Below are 12715 nucleotides of genomic sequence, written 5' to 3' on the forward strand. Positions count from 1 at the left end.
TAAACAAATAATTAGGGCAAACGTCCAATTCAGGGAATGATCATTTTTCATTTTGCCTTGAATTATGACATGATGGATTTGTTAACCGAGACTTAAACTTAAAATCTAAAAATTCTTAAGACCTAATCAACATCATATTACTTATATTATATATATTACCTATCAATATGAATATATAAAAACAGTTAGTCTAATTTAAAATTGATTGATGCCGAAAAGAATGGTAGAGCATAGTGGGGCTAAGTGAGGTTTGGGACACTGATTGCTAGAATGAAAAAATTGGCATGCAAATTCCCAAGTCAATAACTAGGGCAGGCAGGAATGGCCGCAGCATTTAAGCTCACACAAATAAAGCAAACAAATTTCTGAATTGTCAAAACTAAAAACTAGTTCTAAAACTGGACTTCCCCTTTACGTGTCAACCTCATCTATTTATGCCAAAACAAAATCTAGGACATATAAAATCTCTTTTTCTTATCTAGTTCTATCAGAAATAGCATACAGTATGATACCGCAAATTTTGGACTAATCGATAATCCAATTATTTGGGTCAATCATATTCGGAATTGATATTAAAAAAAAAGAAAAGAGAGTATATAATTCACATGATAAAAGTGATTGTATGAGTTTAGGGTTTTAACCTTAATTAGATTGAGTGGATCGTTATTGTATTATGTATATGATATGTTGGTGATGGATGAATAAGTTACAACTGCTTAAATATTCACAGTGTTAATTAAATCCCTAATTAAGATGTGTTTTCAGCTTTTGATCGTTGCCAATTTTTGATTGTCATAAACCATCAAAAGCAAGGAAAAGAATATACGGTTTTGATGGAGGTTTGGCCCAACACATAAAGTGGAAGATCCAAGTGGAGCACATCCACATGCTGAAGACTTAGAAAGCCAAAACATGTTAAAAGATTAAAGAGCCTAATTTAAGTCACTGTAAAACCATCTAGTTACTTCCTCCCACTATTTACAGCACTAAGTCCGAAACAAAATTACCTTTTCTTAGGATTTAGTTTTCTAACTTTTCTTACTTGTTTTTTTAATAACATAGTTGTTTACTAGAACTAGTTAATAATATGCTATGAATATACATAACAGCGGAAGTGGATGTTTTTGATGTTATTACAATAAACGATAGAAAAACAGCTGTTAAAGAATTGATTATACAGTTCGATTTCCTTACATCTAGTTTAGTAAGATGAATTCACGATCTTCGAATTCAATACAACAAATGACCTTAGTCCATCACTTCCTAATATAGAATTCTCACTTTTCGACTCAAAGACTAATTTTCTCACAATTAAATTCTTTCCTTAAGAACTTAGCTTGTAAAACCCAACAAAAAGTTTTACTATCTCAAATGCACTCTTACAAATAATGTTCCATTATGAACTAATAAGTGCTATCAAATATTTAGCACATAAACCTAGACATGATCATGGGTTTGGTGGGGCCAATGTAAAATTTTAGGTCCAGGTCTGGCCTGAAAAATAGGTTTAAAATTTTTGCCCAAGTTCAACCCAAATAAAAAAATGCTAAACTTGAGCCTGATCTGGCCCGACCGTATTAATTTTTATATAAAAACAAGTTTTAAAAATATAATACATCAAATACACTAAAAACATTAAAATAAATATTTCCCAATAAATTAAAAATTCATTAAAAAGTTTTATACTTAAATAACACTAAGATAGTTACTACTTAACAAGTAAATGCCTTTAAAATAGTAACAAAATTAATAATAAAATAAGAGTTATACAATATCCAAACAATAACAACAAAATAATAGCAATACAATAGCAAAATGACAACAAAATAACAACAAAATAATAGCAATACAATAGCAAAATGACAACAAAATAACATCAAAATGACAGCAAAACAACACTAAACAATAGTGGAAAAAATTTAGGCAAATTTAGGTCGGGTTAGGCTCGAGCCAAAAAAATTTTATTCGAGGCTTGACATGTTTTTTGTCCAAGACCATTTTTCGGGCCTACCTCCAAATGAATTGGTCTTCATTGAGTTGAATGTTTCCACAATATTAGCATAGCCCAAAGATTTTGTTTTAATAAATTACCTACTTCAAATATGGCAAATATGACTTTGTTTCCACCTTAAATACTTGCCTTAGCAATCTCCCCCTTGGTAATTTTTTTGAACAAAACCAAACAAGGCAGGAAGCTAATTAACCAATCAACTATAGCTCCCTTTCAACACAATTCCCTTAATTTGACATATTTAACTTAGAACATAATTAAGTAAATTAATCATCAATGCTTTGTCTAGAATTTGCATAAATAATCAAAATACTATAATTATAATTAAGTAAGAAGTGGATAAGTAATGTGCACTAATTTAGAAATATCTAACCATTATAAATGTTCGAAAGTTCAAGACCCTTGAAAAAAAAATCAACATTTCAAAGTTTTGAAATAAAGTAGAAAAGTCATAAAACTAGAACAACTCTCAGCAGCAATAACAAGTCCTCAGAATATGCTCCCTTTGTTTGTAAAAATATGTCAAATTACTGGTTTTGAGGGAGTGCAAGCAAATCATTATGAAGGGCTATGCCACAATCCTTGATCTTTTGGATCTTCTTCACTTCAACTCTTAGCCTCACAATGAAATGGTTTTGTGATTTTATAGAGGAAGTGAGATCATCAACCATTTGTTCCTTGAAACTTGCAAGAATGGTTTTTGTGCTTGCAAAAATGGGCACTTCAATAGTCTATTGAATAGGTTCTTCTTTAGGATCTTATTCCTCCTCATAATCAAGTTACTCCTCAGGTTCAGTTGTTGCATATTTTCTCTTGAGCCATTTAGGAAAGTGTTAGATATGGTGCCCTAAGTGTAGTATTTTTGTTCAAGTACACTTGTAATTTTTTTGTAACCCCCAAACCCGACCTAGACGTTATGACCAAATTTCGAAAGCCACATTAAATCCGTTGAAAAAATTTTACTTGTTAAAAACAACTATATTAAAGTTGTTTTTTTGAAAACTTAAAATAAATACTAAATAATTTAGTTTTTGAAAAACATTTATTAAAACATAAATATTTGAAAAGTTCATTGTTTTATCGAGTTATTATCTGATATTATTAAAACAAATAATTTACAACATCAATTTTAATTATTTCTTAAAATGATTGTGGTAAAATATTTCGCAGCGGACTTTGAAAATACGCAGGAAAAAAGTTAAAATTTTAAGTTTATTAAAAATTAGATAAAATCATTAAAATATTTGACAATAACAATTTAAAACACTTATAAGTTCATCTATCATGCATGCATGACAATTTATAAATTATAAAACCCATAAATAGTCCAATGTCAAAATAACAACCCCAAAAGTTTATTAACCATTTTATAAAATATTTCATTTGAGAGAGCCCTCCATATACTGAATTCAAGTCCTACACTTGTGAATCATCTGAAAAGTTTATGAAAACTAAAGAGTGAGCTAAAAAGTTCAGTGTGAATTTTATAACAAATTAAATATCAATAAACATATACACAATATACAAAATTACAACTTTTATGCACATGATTATGACAATGCAATTTTGATAAGACCATTATGCAATTTCTTTTAAAACATCCTACCCATTACCGCTACACACCAAAAGGAGTTTCTCAGAACTCTACTATCCAAAAGACACCAACATATATGTGGACGAAGCCACCAAATTCATAGACAAGCTACCAAAACATGTAAGTTGTGGATAAACCACCAATTTTGTAGATTATTACTGCCACATCTTCCTCTTTACACATGTCCCAACCCCATGTAATGCATCATAGCAAACAAATCACATAGCAATTTAGTAGACATGATAATCATGCTTTCATGTACATATAAGTTTCAATATCTATGGTAATCCTTGTTATCATGACAATCAAATAGCCATGATTTTTGCATAACATGAGATTAGAAAGTATTTTTCAATACATAACAATATTTATCACATCTTATCTTAAAAACTCAAGTAAGAATAACTTACCTTATAACCACAAAGTTACTCACTTGAAATAACAAAATCATTTTGTTTTCATTTGTATAATAGATCGATAATTATAGTCAATTCCTTACGTATTTAACTTGTATAAAATACACACTTTAAATTGTCCAAATCATAAATCCTAAATTGATTTCGAATTCTTCAGATCCAATGAATAAGAACTTGTTTTGGACCTAACGAAATGATATTGGAAATAAGAAAATCGCTTATAACCCAAAGGATAAGTTGACTACAAACCAACTTACTCTTCATACTTATAACAAACACTTACCCTTAATTTCCTTAAACCAAAACACTCTCTTAGAAGACCAAAAGGACTATGATTCTCATATCACACCTTCAATCCAAAACAAATACTTGATTAAAAGATTATTCAACCTTTCTCTGTCAATCAAATCTTCATAGAGTTGAAATAAACTTACATCACCTTAACACTTACTCTTTTATTTCCAATAGTCAAAAAAGATCTTCTACAAATGTTGATGATCTAGATTAGTGTGAGGATCTAAACATCAAAAGAAAAGAAGAATAAATCAAAATAAGTAGAGATTAAAATGAAATAATAAGGTGAAAGAAAAAGAGAAAAGAGAAAAAAAGTAATAGATAAAATACGGTGGTTGCCGACGGTGGTCAAAAGCAGCGAACGATAGTGCACAGTGGTTGTCTATGGAGAAGATTCGAAATGATATTAAATAGAAGAAGGATAATAACCAAGTAATTAAATCAAGAGAAGAAAAGAGAAAAAAAAATGAACAAGGATGGTTATAGAAAATGAAAGATGAAGAAGAGTATTAGCACAATGTGGTTTTTGTGGTGGTGATATAGTGGTTATAGGCAGCCAAAGGTAGTGGAATGGTGGAGGAGAAGAGTTAAACAACAAACAATAGTAGTAAAATGAAAGAAATATGGTGGAGAACTTCCAAAGGAGGGTGGCTCACAGTGGTGGATAGAGAGGAGAAAAAGAGAGAATTTGATGGCAAACAAAAAATATTTTTAACCAAAATGCTTATTAAAGGATGACAACACTAGCTACCCAATTCAAAATCAAAATTCAAACTCCCAACATCTCATTCACGAGGAGACAATGGAGTTAGAATGAGTTGATGATGGAATAAATTTGGGAGTTTCAAAAAATGATATGAATAGCTTTGAAAAATATGTTACAAAATTGAAAAAGGAGTTACATCTATGCACACATGCATGGATAGTTTGCGTGGCTAATTTGACCATCATTTAATTAATTTTTTTTAAAAATAGAACTTGGAGACTTGAACTTGGTTCACTTAGGAGTTACTTAAAGTGCTTAACCATTAAACCACTTCAATTGCTTGTTAATGAAATAACAACAACAACTAGAATTTTGGGATGTGACATTTTTGAATAGATTAATTAATAAAATTATTCATGAATTACATTAATACTTTATATATTGTCCTCACATGGTTTTTGCACGCAAAGCAAAATGGAAGCAAATGCTGCTCATTAGTTGTCTAATGTTTAACTAATACTAAGCGATATTACGTGGTCAGATCGTAATATAAAAAGACAACTTATATTAGTAGACGAACTTAAACATGTCCTTAGTCTAATTGGGAATGAGTAAACCATTTGAAAGACTAATATCCCATCTATCAAGTCCAATTGGGGAGATGCTTTATCTTGGGCATTGAAACGGATGGCTTCTAGAAGATAGAGACATAGATGTCACTGTCTGGACTGATAATACATTGAACATGACCCAAGAAGAATAGATCTTGAATTCGTTTATGGATTTATTCAGTTGTGACATTCATCATGTGACATACCTAAATCTTGAGTGGATGATGGACTATGTATGCATGACTCATACACTTCGATGTAAGTAAAAGCTTGAGTTCGAATAGATTAGGAATCGAAAGCTGGTGCGCTACGTGTATGACTTCTGCAATTTATAGTTTCATTTACAATAGTGGAATTCATGTTGGATCTGGTGCCTTAAGTATAGTATTTTCGTCAATGTACACTTTTAATTTCTTCGAACAGATTAGTAAATAAATTATTCATGAATTACATTAATACTTTGTATTATTTCCTTATATGGTTTTTGCACGCAAATCAAAAAGGAAGTAAATGTTGCTAATTGGTTGTCTAATGTTTAACTAATACTAAGCGGTATTACGTGGTTAGATCATAATACGAAAAGACAACTTGTATTAGTAGATGAACCTAAACTTGTCCTTAGTCTAATCGAAAATGAGCAAACCGATTGAAAGGCTAATATGTCATCTATCAAGTTCAATTGGGGAGATGCTTTATTTTGGGCATCAGAGCTGATGACTCCCAGACGATACAGACATAGATGTGACTAACTAGACTAACAGAACATTAGACTGGATCCAAGCAGAATAGATCCTGAATCTGTTTATGGATTTATTCACTTGTGACGTTCATAGTGTGGCATACCTAAAACCTGAGTGGATGGCAGACTATATATGTGTAACTCGTACACTTTGATGCAAGTAAAAGCCTGAGTTCGAATAGATAAGGAACCAAAAGCTGGTTCTTTGGGTGTACGACTTCTGCAGTACGTAGTGCCATTCACAATAGTGGAATTCATATCCCAAGACATGGGTAAATGATATCCTTTCATTAGCGTTACATGGTTGATGAAAAGTAAACGTGGCACGATTGTTCATCAATGTGATGAATGACTTGATTACTATTTAATAGTAATTGACTTTTCATGAAGAAAGATGTAATGGCTGCCATGAGATAAAATAGGATCATATTGGGAGAGCAATATCCGAAAGAGATTAAGGATATCCTATGAGAGGAACACACTTCTGACAAGGTCATTATACGAGAACTAAGTAGATGCTTTCGTAATGGTATGTTATTAGGGAGAGCTCAGTCATGATATTATAGTGGAATGACTTCGTGATTAAAAGAGTTTATAATTAATAGGCAAAAAGCTCGAACTTAATTATAAATCATTTGAGCCGTAATTGCATATGTCCAATCGATCCCTTTGCTAGCTCGTTGAAACTAGAAATGAGTTACGTGTTTGAATCGAAATGAGCAGAATGAATAGAAATAGAGAAATGGAAAACATTGAGGAATGATTATGGTTTTCTCCTAAATGGAGAAATGGAATCATTTGGAAATGAATGTAGGTTTCTCAAAATAGAAATGGAAATGGAAATGGAAATGGAAATGAAAATGAAAATAAGAAATGATACATATACAAATGTACATGTATTACGAAAAAATGAGCAAAAGAATGCGTTTATATTTTTGAGTTATTTTAAAGCCATAAGATAAAAATAAACCATCCAGTCATAGTGAACATGTTGAGTTGTGAAATATTAAACATATTTTCTCAAAAATTTTATCATGGGTAAAATTGTCATAATTTTATCGAGGGTAAAATTGAGATGAGAAAATTATTTAATATAAAATATTGAAGTTTATTTTGGGAAAGAGAAAAACAAAATTTGTTTGGATTAAATTACAAAGTACTGGGTCGAAAAGTACAGGAAGTACTCATAATTGGACCCGATGTGAGAAAGGCCTAAAATCCCCTAATGGAATATGAATGAGCGACAGCCCTAGTAGGAATACTAGGGAATGCCATCCTATCTACTCCTACTCTAAGTAGGAAGTTGTTTTTCTAGTTTAAATAAACTTCTACAATTCAACAAGGGTTCCACTTTCTCTTTATATAAATAGATGACACCGATAGAGCTATTAACATAACTTTGAGAGATTGTTGATCCGTCATAATTCGTTGTAATAGATTAAACCACTTTCTGTACTTAATGAACTTGTTGAGAGAAATTTAATTATGTTTTAACTTAGTTTTTATCATTAGTACTTAGGGAATAAAATTAGTAATTTAGGTTGTAACATCTCAAGCCCGGCAGAGTTGGTTCTACCTGAATCCAATGTACCACATTAGCCATCGGAGTGACTCTCCATTAACTTCGAACCTAACCTCCAACACACCACATATTTATAGCATAAAAATGTTCTAAGTTATCACAATGCAACAAAATGTCATAATAGCATGCTTGAAATATAAAACATGCGATCACATAAAATCTACATAAAGAGGAAGGGTTCACATGTTAACAAACAATAAAGACTTCAGGGTTCGCATGAAGTAATAAACAGAGATTTTTAGGGTTCCCTTACTTAAAAAAAAATACACAAGTACTTAGAACTTAATATTAAGGTTTGGACAACAACATAGGTTTGCACATAACATTATAGGTTCGCATAATAACATGGGTTTGCATAACAATATAGGTTCGCCTAACAACATAGGTTCGCTAATAACATAATAGGTTCACCTAAGGGGATAAGTCATACTTTGTCAAAATTTAAAGAACATAACAGGACATGTACAAAAGGAAGGATAATGAAACTTAGAACTTTATTCATACTAAAATGAATTCAAACAAACATGTGTTTTCTTCCATGGTTTGCAAAGTTGAAAAGAAAATGAACTTAAAGAATTTGAGTCTAAATAAAAATGTTGTAATTTAATATAAAAAATCTAATTCCAAAATATAACCATATCACCTTTTCCCAGGGTTCGCTGGTAGCCATCTTGATTAGCCTCGCTTGTATCACTCACCTCGCTACTGCCTTCCGCAACCTACTTACCTACGAAGTAAGAGAGGAGTGGGTGAGCTCATTGAGAACTCAGTGAATATATAGGAAACATCAATGTATGCTTTAAAATATGGAGTTTAAAACAAAAAACAAATTGGTTCGTATACAAGTGGCGATCCCTGAACACTCACTGATTTGATGTGAATTTAAACAAGTTTTGCTTTTTCCTTTGTCCTTGCTGAAGGATGGTCTAGCTAGTTTGCAACATACATAAACATATACATATTATTTAGCAAACAAAACACATAGAATTCTCATAGATAAGCGAACCTAGTTCCTAGACACTTAACCCTAACATAATAGATATTTACCTTGATTTGTAAGAACTTTGGCTCAAAACAAAGACTTGACAAAAGAATAATCAATGAGAGAACTTTTCTTGGAAATGATTTAATTTATAGGCACTAAGTGTTTTAGTACTCGTAGGATACCCTACTTGACTTAGGAAAAAGGTTATGTGCATAGGTAGTGTTTTAATAGGAAAAAAAGTCAACTTCCTAATTCAAGTGTAACTCGACATATACTAGTGAACTCCAGTTCACCAAACCAACTGGCAAACCTTAGCTAGCCAACCAACTGGCAACCCCTAGTGCACTAAACTTGTTGGCGAACCGTAGTTCGCTTAACACTAGCGAATCCTCCTTACCACGTCCTTAGGCGTACACTGCTCGTCGAACATGCTGACGAACTTTGCTAAAAGTCTTCTGGCAGACATTAGTTTGCCGTACCACTAGCGAACCCCCTACTTGTGAAGTCCAAAGTTCTAAGCCTTATATTAGGATGTTACTTAGGTGTTTATATGATATATTGGGCTAAATTAGACCTAAATATAGATTGACATTTTAGGTGAGCGTGCAGGACATCACTTTAGGGTAGAAAGACAGTGGACTGCACATTATGTTGCAACACGGAGCTTGGATGTCGCAACATAGTATTCAGGATACACAAGAAGCACTTACCGAGGATGTCACAATACTGACCATAGGGTGTCACGACACAGCTCTGAAGACATGTCCAAAGAAGTAATCTGCCATCAGTGTCGCGGCACAGGCTTTAGGGTGCCACGACACTGACGCGACGTGGCCATTTAATGAAGCAAGGGTGTTTTTATTTTTACAACACAATTTAATGAAGTTTAGTCAGCTGTTTTAGGTCAAGATGAGGCTGCTAACCTAGGCTTATAAATATCGTAGCTTATAACTTAAACCCTAGTCTTGACAATCCTAGGAAGTTATGGAGGTAGATATGAACCCGAAATTAGTATAGTGTACCGTGAAAACTACCCTGACCCCATCTGACCAGTGACATCGAGAGATAAGTAGTGCTTGGTGACTCATTAGGTTAGTGGAAGGTCGAGAGGCCCTGCTAGGTTAATGACTAGTTGATTGGATAGAACCCGAAATAAGAGTTAACTATGAACATTGAAACGAGTTAGTCTTTTACCTTTAGATATGATAATATTTACAATTTGTTTTTTTTGATATTTTATATTCTTTCTTTAAAATTTGGTTAAAGTACTAATTAGACATGTTAGTGTAGAAATTAATATTAGTTTAATCAAGCCCCTTTTAGGTATGATCCTCGGAGTACTTCCTGTACTTCGTTGTATAAAACTATTACAACCTGAACCATATACTTGTGGACACCACCCTAATTCTTATATTTAGTTGCATTATTCTCACTCCCGGCCACAGTATGCTGGGAGGCGGTCAAGTTTTTGGCATCGTTGCCGCGGAGGCTTTGCCATCAGATTAATTTTAATTTCTACGCTTAATAGGATAATTAGAAAATTTTCTCGAATTATAGATACAATTTTTAATTTTTAATAATTTATTTAATTTTCTAACATATTTTTTCTTTGTGGATTTCAGTGTATGAATTAGAGTAAAGGCATACCTATAGATCCAACTATTGATCCAAAAAGAATCATATGCCGCAATCATAGACAATAACAACAAAAGTAGATGCAAAATAACTCGCCTGTTACAGTTGATCTACCACGTGATAATTCGCTGGTCGATGATCTACCAATACAAGACCCATCACCACCACAACACCAATTACTGGTAGAGTCGCCCATGGCTTAAGAAGAGAGGACACTTAGAGACTATATGCTACCAAATCTGGACTTAGTACAAGGCAACATCATAAGACCGACGATAACAATGAAAAATTTTGAAATAATGCTGACAATGATCCAAATGATTCAGAACAACCTTCAGTTCAGAAGGATGATGAAGGAGGACGTTAACAAACATTTAAAATGGTTTCTCCAACTTTGTGATACATTCAAATTTAATGGGGTCACCGATGACGCTATTCGTATTTGGTTGTTTCCCTTCTCCTTAATTGATAATGCTTTTTGTTGGTTAGACTCGCAGGCACCAGGATCAATTACCACATGGAATGAGCTTGCGAAATTTTTTTTGCTCAAATTCTTCCCTATCAATAAAACTGCCCAACTGAGAAGTGATGTTACCAATTTCAAACAGATGGAAGGAGAGAACTTTTATAAAGCTTGGGAGCATTATAAGTTGCTTGTATAGAGATGCCCTTATCATGGTCTGCCTTAATGGTTAAGGTTGTAGATGTTCTACAACGGGTTAGATGGAAACTCAAGGTTAGGACTAGATCGAGTGGTAGAAGGGGCCTTAATGAATAGAACATATGAGGACACCTATTAGCTGATAGAGAATATGGCCATGAACTTTTGCTAGTGGCCAAATGAAAGGTTTACCTATAGTTTGATATCACTTATGACCAAAGCTGTCTATGAGAAAGACAAGCTTAATCTATTAGAGTTAACATTGACCAGACCTATGATGAATGAACTAGTTAGGATGATAGGTCAATATCCTAAGAACCAGTCCAATGACATTAATGACATAGGGAATAGGGGTGGAAACCCTTATTCAAACACTTATAATCTTGAATGGAAAGATCACCTGAGCTTGAGATGGAGTGGAATCCAAGGAGGAGGTAATGCTACCCAGAATAGAAAAAATCATACTTACCAACCTCCTTATTTGCAAAAAGATTAGGTGAGGGCAAATGACCATGTTGTATGTAGTCAAAGGCTGGATCGCATAGAAGGGGAAATGCAGTAAATGAGGACGGAAGTGAGACAAGAGCAGTCTAAGTGCATTCAAACCAGAGTTATATGGACCAACCTGGAAGATTAAATGAGCCATTTGATGAGCATGATGGGAGATATCAAAAGAAAAATTGACATCGACATTCCAAGCAACACAGAGGATAACCCTCGAAAAGACGGGAAAGAGCAAGTGAAAGCAATTGCACTCCGTTTAGGTAAAGTACTGAATAACCCGAATGAAACCACTCAAGATGAGGAAAAAGGAGATGTGAAAGATATTTTAGAAAATACCCCTCACGAAGATTACCCTGAAGAAGAGGTTGACATGGTAGTTGAATTGACAGTTGAGTCGAAAGTTGAGAAAAACACAGATCCTGTCCTTCCCATCATGGTTAAAGGACAAACAAAAAAGGGATGAAGCAGAATTTGTAAGTTTCCTAAACTTATTTAAATGAAATAATGTTGATTGACCCCTTATCAAGCTAATAGAGAAAATTCCTAAAAATGCAAAGTACTTAAAAGAAATAATAGCTAGGCGTAGGAAAATTAAAAGTGGACTACAAATTAACATAGACGCATCCTGTAGTGCGATAATCACTAGAAAGATTCCCCCAAAATTAAAAGATCCAAGTAGTTTCACAATTCCTATAGGGATAGGGGACATACACTTTAGCAATGTCCTATGTGACTTAGGAGCCAGTATTAACTTAATGCCATTATCGACATATAAAAAACTCAAGTTAGGGGAACTTAAAAATTCTAATATCACACTAAAATTAGCTGATCGGTCTTCGGTACAACCAAAGGGTATGCTTGAAAATGTACTGGTTAAAGTGCGTAATTTTATCATTTTGATAGATTTTGTAATCCTAGACTTTGAAGAAGACCATGAAATCCAGGGTCCACAATTGGCTTAGAGAATAATGAACTAA

General features: G+C 33.1%; 1 non-coding gene across 1 annotated transcript; it reads right to left on the reverse strand.

Moving 5' to 3' along the window:
• Nucleotides 1–11148: 11148 nt before the first annotated feature.
• On the reverse strand, nucleotides 11149–11255 carry LOC128042628 (small nucleolar RNA R71). The gene has a single exon (XR_008198143.1). It is a non-coding gene; the product is annotated as a small nucleolar RNA R71 (small nucleolar RNA).
• Nucleotides 11256–12715: the final 1460 nt, after the last annotated feature.

The sequence above is a fragment of the Gossypium raimondii genome, chromosome 7 (genome assembly GCF_025698545.1).
Source record: "Gossypium raimondii isolate GPD5lz chromosome 7, ASM2569854v1, whole genome shotgun sequence".
Taxonomy (NCBI): domain Eukaryota; kingdom Viridiplantae; phylum Streptophyta; class Magnoliopsida; order Malvales; family Malvaceae; genus Gossypium; species Gossypium raimondii.